This window comes from Lampetra planeri, chromosome 2 (genome assembly GCF_965212315.1).
Source record: "Lampetra planeri chromosome 2, kcLamPlan1.2.h2, whole genome shotgun sequence".
NCBI classification, from domain to species: domain Eukaryota; kingdom Metazoa; phylum Chordata; class Hyperoartia; order Petromyzontiformes; family Petromyzontidae; genus Lampetra; species Lampetra planeri.
This window is the reverse complement of record NC_136108.1, coordinates 23708079-23721763: the sequence shown is the minus strand read 5'-3', so window position 1 is coordinate 23721763 and position 13685 is coordinate 23708079. Positions and strand designations below refer to the sequence as shown.

Sequence of the window (13685 nt, the reverse complement as noted above, 5' to 3'; positions counted from 1 at the left end):
GAATTTAATATCTGGTACAAAAGATGTATTACCGAAGCGATCAACAGAAGGTGTGTACAGGATTAACTGCACGTGAGGTAAATGTTATGTTGGGCAAACATGACGAATGATCAGCACGAGACTAAAAGAACATCAGAGAAATATTAAATTCTCCCTAATGCAACTGTCAGTAGTAGCAGAACACGCGTGCCAACAAGGACACAATTTATTTTGATAATGTTGAAGTTTTGTGCAAAACCAGCTACTACTGGCCAAGACTAATTAGATAATCTGTCGAAATTGAAAGAAATCAAAGTAACTTTAACTGTTTGGATAGCTACCGTCTTAGTGCTGCATGAAAGCGAATCATCAAATAATACATTATTTAAATGCATGCCTACAAACGGCAGCGTACTCCAATAGGGATTACCGTTGGTAGGGCTATTTTAATAAACACAATAGACAGGAAAGACAGGTTCAAAAGGCTGGCATAATGTACATGCATAATGTACGTTGCCTCAGTAATCCCACCCCCCCTCATATTGTGCATTAGCGCAGAAGGGTGGTCAACACATGTACGCCTCTATATAAGGAACAAAATAGTAAGACTTCTCCACAAATCGGGCTGTCGCCTGATGAAGCTAGTTGTAATTACTGGCGAAACGTCATACTCAGTTTGTAAATGTTGTGGCTTGGCTCTCCAACACACCGGTGAGAACCCTTACTAGTTGGCTGTGTCGGGTGGTGAAGGGTTTTAACGACACATTTATATATCTACCCGATCTAACCCAAAAAACCTCTAATATCGATCATATTGGTCGCGAAAGCCTCCGTGTTAAACTCACACAGAGACCCATACTCAAAGATACCCATAGACACGCAGAGACCCAACGACTCACACAGACCCCCGGACTCACAAAAATACCCATAGACTCGCACAACAAACCGCAGACTGACATAGAGCTCATATAATCACACAGAGACTATAGACTCACTATTCAAAGACCAATAAACTCATATAGAAACCCACGGATTCAAATCCACCGTACAGTGAGGGAAAAAAGTATTTGATCCCCTGCTGATTTAGTACGTTTGCCCACTGGCAAAGAAATGATCAGTCTATAATTTTAATGGTAGGTTTATTTGAACAGTGAGAGACAGAATAACAACAACAAAATCCAGAAAAATGTATGTCAAAAATGTTATAAATTGATTTGCATTTTAATGAGGGAAATAAGTATTTGACCCCCTCTCAATCAGAAAGATGTCTGGCTCCCAGGTGTCTTTTATACAGGTAACGAGCTGAGATTAGGAGCACACTCTTAAAGGGAGTGCTCCTAATGTCAGCTTCTTACCTGTGTAGTGGCATAGGACGTCACTACTGTGTCGGCCCGTACGAGGGCTGGGGGCCCCAAGGGGGTGCCTGGGGGGTCACGTGGTGGAGGGACCCAGACCTTTCCTTGAGGTGGGAGAAGGGAGGCGTGGCCTGTGAAGGGAGGCATGGCCTGGGCAGAGCCGGCCACGCCTGGGCGGAGCCGGCCACGCCGGAGCGGATATAAGCGGGGTGTGGATGCAGAGCGGGGCTGTAGAACTCCGAAGTGAAGACGACATCATCGGTCCTCAAGTCCCGGGTCGTCGTCTTGGACCAGGCAGCCCGTTGCCTGCCTGGTCCACTCTGTGTCGTGTTCCAGAGTGTTAGTGAGTTGAGGAAGGTGGTCACCACCTCATGTACAGTGTTATATTACTTACCGTTTAATAAATAGTGTTGCCTCCAAGCTGTGTGTTTGTGCACCTAATTCGAAGTTGTGGAAAAATAAATATTGCTAGGTGTTATCCTAGGAAAGTAAAATGGGCACACGAAAAACAAAAACAAAACTCACCTGGACGCCTTCGTACGGTGGGGACGGCGTGACGACCATCCTTCGGACAGCCCCGGGGATGGCAGCCCCGGTGACAGAGATGGCGCTGCACGCGGAGCGGCGGGAAGGGCATCGCACCGCTGCTTCGCCGCCATCGGGAATGGTGCGACAGAGCCGCGGGGAGAGGACACCGTCGTCGCTGTGGGGGCTGGCTGGGGAGGCCCGGGCATGCGGGCCACGCAGTGGGGCTGCCATTTCGGCGGCTGGTCGTGGCGCTGTTCCCGCCAAAATGCCGCTCCTGCCAACTCGGCGGCTGGTCGTGGTGTTGTTCCCGCCAAAATGTTGCTCCCGCCAACTCGACGGCTGGTCCTGGCGTTTTTCCTGCCAAAATGCCGCTCCCGCTAAATTGGCGGCTGGTCGTGACGCTGTTCCCGCCAAAATGCCGCTCCCGCCAACTTGACGACTGGTCCTGGCGTTTATCTCACCAAAATGTCGCTCCCGCTAAATTGGCGGCTGGTTGTGGCGCTGTTCACGCCAAAATGCCGCTCCCGCCAACTCGGCAGCTGGTCGTGGTGCTGTTCCTGCCAAAATGCCGCTCCCGCCAATTCGGCGGCTGGTCGGGGCGCTGTTCCTGCTGCCGAAATGCCATTCCCACCGACATCAATGCCTGCGGAGGGGGAGTTCCACACATTCGGGTGGCACGCCCATCTTCTGCTCGAGCGCGAGAGGTGGATGGGTTCGCAAGAGGAGGTCGTATTCACCATGCAAGATTCTTTGAGGCGTCCCATTGCTCCACCTTGCAGCACTCCGCTATTCACAGTTTGCCAGGCGAGTCGTGACATGACATAAGCACCGGGCCCCAAGAAAAATAATAATAATAACTTGACCCATCTTGCACGTGCCGGGTTGCGATTGCGTGTGTTTTTTTTAACTCGCTGGTTTGCGGAGCGTGTTCGTCCGGTTGTGTGCGTGACAAATTGACGCGGCGTCCGTGCGGGTGTCTGCTTGTAACAGTGTTGTTGTTAATTACGGCGTCGAGATCGTTATCTTCAGGGGGCAGTTAATGATTAATTCGTTGTTGGGTGTCCCGAGCTCCGTTGATATCCTGTGGGTTGCCGTGTTAATGACTCGTGTTCTTACATCGTTTTGTTGCGAAATCGCGATTGTTATTGTGTATACTGTATGGAGCTTCGCTCGTGATTGTTCACGTGTAACTGTCAGAAACTTTGATCGTCATTGTTGCCAAGGTACAGACCGCATGGAGCTTTGCTTGAGAGTGTTAACAGTGTATGGACTGTTGGATACTTGCTTGTGATTATTTACTATGTACGGATTGTCTGGAGTATTGATTGTGTGTGTTGCCATTGGGGACTGGATGGAGCATTGCTCCAAATGATTGACTATACGAACTTCGTATACTGCATATACTGTATTAATCAATTCGGTGATTCTTGGGTTTTGTGTCTAGTTTTTTTTGCTCTCAAAATTCGAATGCCCTGAGTCCCATGGTTAATGTTGAAGGGGGTTTTGAAATGACAGGTTCGGTGTGTTTCAAACTCGCTGGTTGGTTCCTGTCCGTTGTAGCACAGATGCTGTCTTTGTGCGGGAATGCCCCTTGTGTTCTAAATGGATCGGGGGTGCGTTTCAGTTAATTGCCGCAAAATTGCGTTGCTCTCTCAACTCGGTTGGTACAGCTGCATGCTGCAATGCGAGTCTCGGAGATGATGTGTACGGATACGGGATGTGAGGTGTATTGTTCTGACCATTGAATATTCAGGATCGTCACAAATTGTGCGTACCTGTTCGGCATTGGATCAGTTCAGTGGAGGATCCTAATTCAAATTGTATGTGTTGTGATGGTGTCAAATTGCGATTGTGTGGGGGATGACTGCCTTGGTTTGTGGCTCTGCCGTCATTGGTATTGAGCATTTTAATTGCGATGGTGACATGCTGCCAGGGATTTGGAATTGTGGTGCTGGCTGTCACCTATCTTGGGGCGCAGATTCTGACCAGGATGGCCCAGTGAGTGTTGCGTGTCTAATACGAACGTTGTGGTCCCGTCATGCTGTGTCTGATGGCTTGACCTGACAGCCCGGAGATCGAGACACTCCATGGCTTGTCTAGCCTAGTGGGCTGTGCGCTCACATGGCTCAGAGAATGTGGTCCCGTCATGCTATTGTAATAAATGACTCTCTCTCAGATGTCGATCTCCGTTGTCCTTTATTGGGTTCGTAGAATCTCGATACCACGGCGTCTCGCTCAGGCCCGCGTCCCACTCGACGACCTCTCCACAGCCCTCGGCTGCTCCGTTGTGCAGTCTCCCTGCTGCTCCAATATGCAGTCTCCCTGCTGCCCCGTCAGGCAATCCTTGCAGCCACACCGCTGCCCCGCTATCTAGCGTCACTGCTGCCCCTTTCACAGCTAGCCTCTCACTGCCCCGTTAGCTCTCTTCGTCTGACACCGATGGCTGTGGGTGTCGACGTCTCCCACCGCGTGGCGACCGCGCCACTCTCTCCGTCTTTCCCAGCGTGGCCTCCTCGTATTTCACTCCGTCTCAACTCCCCCTTCCCCTTCCGGTTCTCTCCCTAAATCCTCTCCCCCACGTGACCCTAACTCCACCCACTCCCCACGTGACCCAGACTCCGCCCCCCCTCAATCCTTGCTCGCATTACACGACCCCCCCCCCCCCTAATAAAAACCCAGCCGTCCTCGGCTGCAATAATTACAAGAAAATAATGCGAGCAATATTGGAACCATCTGGCATCACTGGACAACGGAGAATATAAGAACGATAACAAGAACAACAAGAACAATAACAATCAACGAAAGGAAAGGGATTTAGAACGCGTGCGGGTCGCCGGCCCATCCCGAACGGGCGGCGGTCCCCCCACGGACCGAGAACGCGACGGGGTCTTAAGATCGTCGGGAGTAGAACCGCCCGCCGCTGTTGGAGGCCCGTCAACGCCAAGGTCCCATTCCCCAGGGAGACCCAAGTCCGGGGTCTCTGGCAACCGTGTCTGTGGTGGGGTTGGAAGGGCAGCGGGGCCAAGTGGCCCCGTCGCCGTGGTAGGCCCACCCAGAGCAGGATTCGCCACATCCGCCTGCGTCACGGCTGGTTCGTCTGTAGAAGGCACGACAGGCGCGCTTGCAGAGTCAACAAGCAAGGGCAGAGGTGCGTCGGGCACAACAGACACCGGCAAGGCAATATCAGGGGATGACGCATCCGGCCGCGGGGCCACATATGGCTTCAGCCTAGATGTATGAACGTACCAGTGCCGCGATCCGAACCGAACCCGTGCGGATTGCGGGTTAGGGACTTCAATAAGCTTAACCGGCCCCTGCCATGGTTTGTGAAGCTTAGGGGAGGTTTCCGGGCGCACCTGCGGGTAGTGCAGCCATGCCATGTCCCCCACTCGCCAGGGGCATGTACCGGTCGAGCGCCGGGCGCAACGCTCGTTTCGCGCCTGAGTCTTGGCAGTAGCCAACCGGGCCCCCTCCCGTGCCTCGGCGACGCGTCGAACCGTGTCCTGAATGTATTCGGGGAGAGGTTTAACAGGACCCTTCGCCCCCGTACTCAGCTGTACTTCCACCGGCGGTACATTCTCGCGGCCGTACATGAGAAAAAATGGAGAATACCCAGTGGACGCATGAGGCATCATCCGATACGCGGAGAGTACCCCAGGTATATGCAAGTCCCAATCAGCTTGTTTCTCGTCAACCGTGTGACATAGCATGGCCGACAGCGTCCGATTAAGGCGTTCCACCATGCCATCCGTCTGCGGGTGGTAAGGAGACATACGAACCTTCTTGGTTCCCAGAGCAGCGCACACTTTCGCCAACAATTTGGAAGAAAAATTTCGCCCCTGATCCGTGAGTAGCCTCTCCGGCGCCCCTTTGTCCATCACATATCCAAATAGGAAGGCGTCCGTGATAGACGCCGCCGACTGGTCGGGTAAGGGCCAAGCCATCGGCCAGCGGGAAAGATATTCCACCCCGACCAGCAAATATTTATTACCCCTAGCGGATGGCGGGAAAGGTCCCAAAATATCCAGCGCCACCAACTCGTTGATTCGAGACACTTGTATAGACTGCACCGGCGGCACGTAAAGGTTTTTAGGCAGCTTCCGCCGGGCACACTCGGGACACGCCCGAATGTGTCCGACGACATCCGTCGTCATGCCATGCCAGAAGTAGTCTCAATTTAATGTTAACAAAGTCTTCTGCACCCCAAGATGTAATAAAGTGTCGCCGTGCAGAGTCCGAATCAATTCGTACCGTAGCGACGACGGTACCACCAGACGCCAGCAGTCATGCAATCCCTCTCTCCACATGAGCAACCCATCCTGGAGAGCGGCCCCCGGCGTCCCACCGGATAGCAATCTCCCCGCTCCCTTCGCAGCCCGACTCCGTAAAGCCACCAACGAGTCGTCAAGCAATTGTTCACGAATCCATACCGAGCGCGGCAGGTTCAGAACCCCATCGGCCGGTCCTGGGCACACCGGAGCCCTGGCACCTCGACAGCTGACACGACAGGCCGAGGGGGTAGCTGAACCGGCGTACACCTATTCGTACCCGACGCGCAAGCGCAAGGGGACCCCTGCTGTAATATGGAGAGTGCGTCCGCATTCTCGTGACGCGACCCCTTCCGATATTGTATGTCGAAGGAAAATTTCTGCAGGGTTTCCAACCATCGTGCCAGTTGGCCAGATGGTTGGTCAACCCTCAGGGCATATTGCAGAGCCGCACGGTCCGTGTGCACAATAAATGACCGGTCGTAAAGATACGGCCGATATTGGCTGAGAAAATAGACAATAGCCAATAATTTGCGGCGAGTGACGCAGTAGCGGGTTTCTGCCGTAGGCTACAACGCGCTCCACGCCGCCCTTGGACTGTGACAGAACGGCCCCAATCCCAGTGTCACTAGCGTCCGTATCCAGAATAAAAGGTCAATCAAAATCCGGATAGTCCAATGTCGGCGCCGTCGCCAACCGATCGCGTAGGCCCTGAAACGCCGCTTCCTCCGGCGGACCCCAACTGAACCTCCAACCCTTACCCGTAAGGAGGTGCAAGGGCCTAGCGATCATAGCAAAGTTCGGGACGAACCTGCGATAGTATGAGGCGAACCCCAAAAAGCGACGTACGTCCCCAACCGAGGCAGGGGTTGGCCAGTTGTGGACGCACGCCGTCTTCTCCGGGTCCGTGGCCACCCCGTCCGCACTGACTATGTGTCCCAAATAACGCACGGATCGTTGCAGTAGGTGACACTTTTTCGGTTTGAATTTTAAATCTGCGGAGCGCATCCTAGCAAAAACTGTCTCCAATCTCTGCAAATTTTCGTCAAATGTGCGGCTAAAGACGATGACATCGTCTAAATAAATCAAACATGTCTCCCACTGCAGACCCGTTAACACCAGCTCCATCAACCGCTGAAAAGTGGCGGGAGCCGCATTCAAGCCCATCGGAAGGCAATTAAACTGAAACAGTCCCTGCGGCGTGCGAAAAGCCGTCTTTTCCCTCGAGGACTCATCAAGGGGAAGCTGCCAGAATCCCGAAGAGAAATCCAATGTTGAAAAAAACTTCGCCCCAGACAAGGCATCGAGGGAATCATCCATACGCGGAAGTGGGTACGCGTCTGCGACGGACACCTTATTCAATTTCCGAAAATCGACGCAAAATCGCAGTTTCCCATCCTTCTTCTTCACAAGGACTACCGGCGCACCCCATGGACTGTTAGACGGGGATATAATGTCAGCGGCTAGCATGTCCTCCACTGCCCCGCGAACCTGATCCCACTCCGTCGGGCTCAACCGATGCGAGTTCAACCGAATGGGAGCGGCATCCCCCGTATCAATGTGGTGGGAAAGCAGAAAGGTGCGTCCCAAGTCAAAATCATCGGAGCTGAACACGTCGGAATAACTTAGCAACAGCGCGCGAAGCGCGGACCGTTGCTCTCTGGTCAGGGATGAATTCTCCCCGCATAACTCGGCAACCCAACGGTCATCCTGCCCCGTTGGCCCTGAAACCCCCCCTACCATGTCCCGGCGGACCCGGTTGTCATGGGTCGTGAACGCGGTCGTGGCGTGAGCCACAACCGTTCCGGCCGGGACACTGACATTCTCTGCACTCCCATTTAGCACCTGTAAGAATGGGGGCTGGCCCGGCTGGACAATTGTTTGTGCCCCAACCAGCGCCGAGCCGCCCGTTATAGCCGTGGACGGCGATAACAGAACCCCCGCCGCTCCCTCAACGCCAGATACTGGCTTCCGATATCTCAACGGGATAAGCATCTGCGAACCAGGTGGAATGTTAACAGATACCTCAGACAGCGCCTGCACCTGGCAAACAGGGGCAGGCCGGCCCCATGGCGACGGTAGGAACGAAATTTTGCGCCCCCCCGGTAATTCAATGCAGTTTTGATCAATCCTTATTTGAATGGGCATTTTTGCCAGGAAATCAGTCCCCAACAAACAGGGTACCGCGAGGGACCTAGAGATCAACACGGTCCCTGAAGCCGACACCCCCCCGATGGATATGTTGGCGTCCACCTGGCCCACAATGCCCATACTTCCCCCGTTCGCCGCTATGCATGAATCATAAACCGCTCGCACTCTCCCTGGCGGAATGCCCAAAAGATGGAAAATGACATCCGAAATACGACCCCGTAGCGGCCGCAACTACCCTGCGTGCCAATCGGCGCCATTGCGTCAGCGAGCGACACGGGTCAACCGGAGGCACCTTGTTGTTAAAGACAAACAAACCGCGCGGCGATGGTGATGCATGAGGTGACAGGCCTTGCCGGGTGTCTGGTGCGCACCGACTTGCCTGTACTGGTGGGTCCTTTCGCGCGACGTCCGTGATCAAGGCCTCCTGCTGGGGCGGCCCCGGGATGCGAGCCCAACAGTCCCTGGTGAAGTGGCCGTTACGGCCGCAGCGGAAACACTCCACGTCGTTCCGACGCGCGGCACCCCCCCCTGTCCCGACGCTCCCGCGCTGGCGGCCCGGACCTCGGCCCTGTCCCCCCCCTGAGCAGGCCACTGGGCGGAGGTGGCCGTCAACTCCTGCGGACCCTTGTCATCAGGAACGCAGATCGCCTTCGTAGGATCCCACCCCGTAGCACCGCCTTCAACGACGGGCCCCCCCCCGTCCAAGCTGACACCTGCTTCCAGCGTCGGAGATTAAATTGAGCGTCCAAGCACTTAGCCACAGCACGGGACGTCAATTTATCATGGCTGCACACCGGCATGGGGATCCCCAGGTCTCTAGATAATTCGAGCATTTTTCCCAACACGAGGGGCTCCAACAAATCGGGCTCCGTCTCGGGGTATGCCGCCATCGCCAGTTCCAGACCTGCGCCTCTGAAGGCCACCGGCGATTCATCAGGCGCCCGTTGGCGCTGTTCAAATCTCCGATGGGCGTCGTCCGGAGGCTCGTACGCATCCGCCATCTCCTCGAAGACACGCTGCAGCGTCTTCTTCTTGTCGGCTTTGATGGAGCGGAAGAACCGGACGGACTCGTCGTCGAGAAGTGTTGGTAAGACTTCCAGGGCCTCCGCGTCCGTCCATTTGGCGGAGCGTACGGCCGCTTGAAAACGGCAGGCGAATGTGCTCCAATCGCTGCCGATTGAGAATTCTTTGACCGTTGTTAAATGACGGCTGCGGGTTCTTGCTCCTCTGTCCTCCTCCCATGGTGACACGCGCGGCAGCGACAAGATGGCGTCGCTCCGCAACGTGTGCAAGATGGCGGCTTCCCGCGGTGGAGGGCGCAAGATGGCGGCTTCCCGCCGTTCTTCCTCGGCCACGCCCAAGATGGCGTCTTCGTGTCGCGTGGTCGAGAGGGCTGATGGGGACGGCAAGGCACCGGCCCGTTGTTCCTCACCGGGCCTCCCCGAAGTCGTCGCCGGCGTCACGAGGACGCACAATTTCGCCAACACCGTCTTCAGCACCTCCAGTTGCGCCGCCACCTGTCGCCATCCGTCCTCAGCATCCAGTCGCGCGGGTGGGCCCACTGAGGCGGCCACGTCCTGCACGGCTGGAACCCCGCTCGTCCCCGCTCCGCTTTTCTCCTCCATCGTGGGTAGCGCCACCGCTGGAGGGAGGTTGTCGTCGGAAGATGTTGCCGAAGATGGTGCAGGGACGGTCTTCCTCCTGAGCTGTTTTGACATGCCGTTTCACTTCTGACACCAATGTAATAAAGGACTCTGTCTCAGATGTCGATCTCCGTTGTCCTTTATTGGGTTCGTAGAATCTCGATACCACGGCGTCTCGCTCAGGCCCGCGTCCCGCTCGACGACCTCTCCACAGCCCTCGGCTGCTCCGTTGTGCAGTCTCCCTGCTGCTCCAATATGCAGTCTCCCTGCTGCCCCTTCAGGCAATCCTTGCAGCCACACCGCTGCCCCACTATCTAGCGTCACTGCTGCCCCTTTCACAGCTAGCCTCTCACTGCCCCGTTAGCTCTCTTCGTCTGACACCGATGGCTGTCGGTGTCGACGTCTCCCACCGCGTGGCGACCGCGCCACTCTCTCCGTCTTGCCCAGCGTGGCCTCCTCGTATTTGACTCCGTCTCAACTCTCCCTTCCCCTTCCGGTTCTCTCCCTAAATCCTCTCCCCCACGTGACCCTAACTCCACCCACTCCCCACGTGACCCAGACTCCGCCCCCCCTCAATCCTTGCTCGCATTACACTATGGCTGACGGCTTGACCTGACGGCTCGGAGGTTGAGACCCTCCGTGGTGCGTTTGGAGCTGTAGGCTCGCCCTGACGGCCCGGAGATTGAGACACTCCGAGGCGCGTTGAAACAATGGGCTGGAGATTCGTAGTGTTCAGGTGTAGTTGTCCCGTTACGTTGGGACTGTATCCCTCTGTTGTTAGGGTGCATGTTGTACAGTGAGTGAACGATGGGTCGTCTCAGCTCGGTCGGTAAAGCTATATGCTGCGATGCGAGTCTTGGAGAGAGACTGGGTTAAAATTCCCCCGATACGGCTGACGCGTGCTACTGGTTGTGACGCGCGTCGGAAAGGCGGTGGGGTGGTTACATAAAATTCCCCCCCGATATGGCCGACGTGGACGGTTTTAGGATGGAGAAGCCACGTCGGAAAAGTGGGGGGTGCTAACAGGTGACATGTAATGTATGTGGTGGTCCTCAGTGAGGGCTGCTGGGACGCAAGCACAGGTAGCCTTGGAGATGCGGTTCGCGCGTGCGGCCGCCATTTCTGGGCTAGAGCAGGCAGATTTATTTTGTTTGTGTCATGTCAATTTTATATATATATATTTTAAAATGTAGATACTGGAGCAGCCCTGAAGTGCGACTTCTTTGCCCAGTAAATGGGTCGACCCTGAAGTACGACTTCTCGACCCGGGACGTAGACAGACATCCGGAATATTAATTAATGTGTGTAGAGGGGTGCTAGACATGTTGATTTTTGCCTTCTTACCACCTGACGGATGGGACAGTGGTACGGTGGTGTGGAACCCTGCCATCCATGGGGTGGTTGTGTGATTTCTGTTCGATTACCGGTGTTGGTTGTGCATCCAACGCGTCGGAATCTGTATATTTTAGTTTTATTTTCTCCCACCGGGCGGTATACAATCATCTCCACTACCCTGGGGCCGGGTGACTGTCATGTCCGAAGAGTGGAGGTGAGTGTTCGTTGAGTGATGCCTCAGGAGGGTTTGTTTCTCGTCACAGGAGGCAGTATCTACCTGGCACCTTGGACTGGCCGGTTATGCCGACCGGCTATGGACTGGGGGGGGGAGGGAGTAGAGCATGCGTCAGCTACTCCTGCTCCTCCTGTTCTTGACTCCTGGGGAGGGGCCGTGCCCTTTGGGCCGCTTCTGGTTCCCCAGGGCCTCCAGGGGGGGTGTGTGCACCTGCCCTGGGGGGCCCGGCCACATGGACTTGTGGAAGACTGGCTGCTCTACATGGCTCTCAGACGCCTTGCTCATTGCCTACGCCGTCGTTCCAATGGCCACACTCACATGTCGGTGCATGCGTGATTCTCACGGGGAGGCTGTGCTGGAGCATAAGTGGGTTAGCCAGTTTTCATGTATATTTGTTGTTGTTAATTCCCCTTTTCTATGGGGTTCCCTTCCTTTTACCCTCGTCGATTCTGTGTATATTACGTGATTGTATTTCTTATCGGACGACGGTCATTTATTGATGTTGCTGGTTCGGAGGCACACTTTTTCGATGTTTCACAGTTGTGTTACAGCCGGGGACGGCTGTGTGTTTATACAGGGGGGGGGGGGGGGTGTGATGTAGTGACATAGGACGTCACTACTGTGTCGGCACGTACGAGGGCTGGGGGCCCCAAGGGGGTGCCTGGGGGGTCACGTGGTGGAGGGACCCAGACCTTCCCTTGAGGTGGGGGAAGGGAGGCGTGGCCTGGGAAGGGAGGCGTGGCCTGGGCAGAGCCGGCCATGCCTGGGCGGAGCCGGCCACGCCGGAGCGGATATAAGCGGGGTGTGGATGCAGAGCGGGGCTGTTGAACTCCGAAGTGAAGACGACATCATCGGTCCTCAAGTCCCGGGTCGTCGTCCTGGACCAGGCAGCCCGTTGCCTGCCTGGTCCACTCTGTGTCGTGTTCCAGAGTGTTAGTGAGTTGAGGAAGGTGGTCACCACCTCATGTACAGTGTTATATTACTTACCGTTTAATAAATAGTGTTGCCTCCAAGCTGTGTGTGTGTGCACCTAATTCGAACCCACTACACCTGTATAAAATACACCTGTTCACAGAAGCAATCAATCAATCAGATTCCAAACTCTCCACCATGGCCAAGACCAAAGAGCTATCCAAGGATGTCAGGGACAAGATTGTAGACCTACACAAGGCTGGAATGGGCTACAAGACCATCGCCAAGCAGCTTGGTGAGAAGGTGACAACAGTTGGTGTGATTATTCGCAAATGGAAGAAACACAAAAGAACTGTCAATCTCCCTCGGCATGGGGCTCCATGCAAGATCTCACCTCGTGGAGTTGCAATGATCATGAGAACGGTGAGGAATCAGCTCAGAACTACACGGGAAGATCTTGTCAATGATCTCAAGGCGGCTGGGACCATAGTCACCAAAAAAACAGTTGGTAACACACTACGCCGTGAAGGACTGAAATCCTGCAGCGCCCGCAAGGTCCCCCTGCTCAAGAAAGCATATATACATTCCCGTCTGAAGTTTGCCAATGAACATCTGAATGATTCAGAGGACAACTGGGTGAAAGTGTTGTGGTCAGATGAGACCAAAATGGAGCTCTTTGGCATCAACTCAACTCGCCGTGTTTGGAGGAGGAGGAATGCTGCCTATGACCCCAAGAACACCATCCCCACCGTCAAACATGGAGGTGGAAACATTATGCTGTGGGGGTGTTTTTCTGCTCAGGGGACAGTACAACTTCACCGCATCAAAGGGACGATGGACGGGGCCATGTACCGTCAAATCTTGGGTGAGAACCTCATTCCTTCAGCCAGGGCATTGAAAATGGGTCGTGGATGGGTATTCCAGCATGACAATGACCCAAAACACACGGCCAAGGCAACAAAGGAGTGGCTCAAGAAGAAGCACATTAAGGTCCTGGAGTGGCCTAGCCAGTCTCCAGACCTAAATCCCATAGAAAATCTGTGGAGGGAGCTGAAGGTTCGAATTGCCAAACGTCAGCCTCGAAACCTTAATGACTTGGAGAAAATCTGCAAAGAGGAGTGGGACAAAATCCCTCCTGAGATGTGTGCAAACCTGGTGGCCAACTAGAAGAAACGTCTGATCTCTGTGATTGCCAACAAGGGTTTTGCCACCAAGTACTAAGTCATGTTTTGCAGAGGGGTCAAATACTTATTTCCCTCATTAAAATGCAAATAAATTT

At 54.6% G+C, this 13685-nt stretch overlaps 1 protein-coding gene across 2 annotated transcripts in view; it reads right to left on the bottom strand.

Annotated features, from left to right (window-relative positions):
* The window catches only part of LOC144730297 (sodium-dependent neutral amino acid transporter B(0)AT1-like), a 164893-nt gene that overhangs the window by 144793 nt on the left and 6415 nt on the right, over positions 1-13685 (bottom strand). The gene's annotated exons all lie outside the window — the stretch shown is intronic.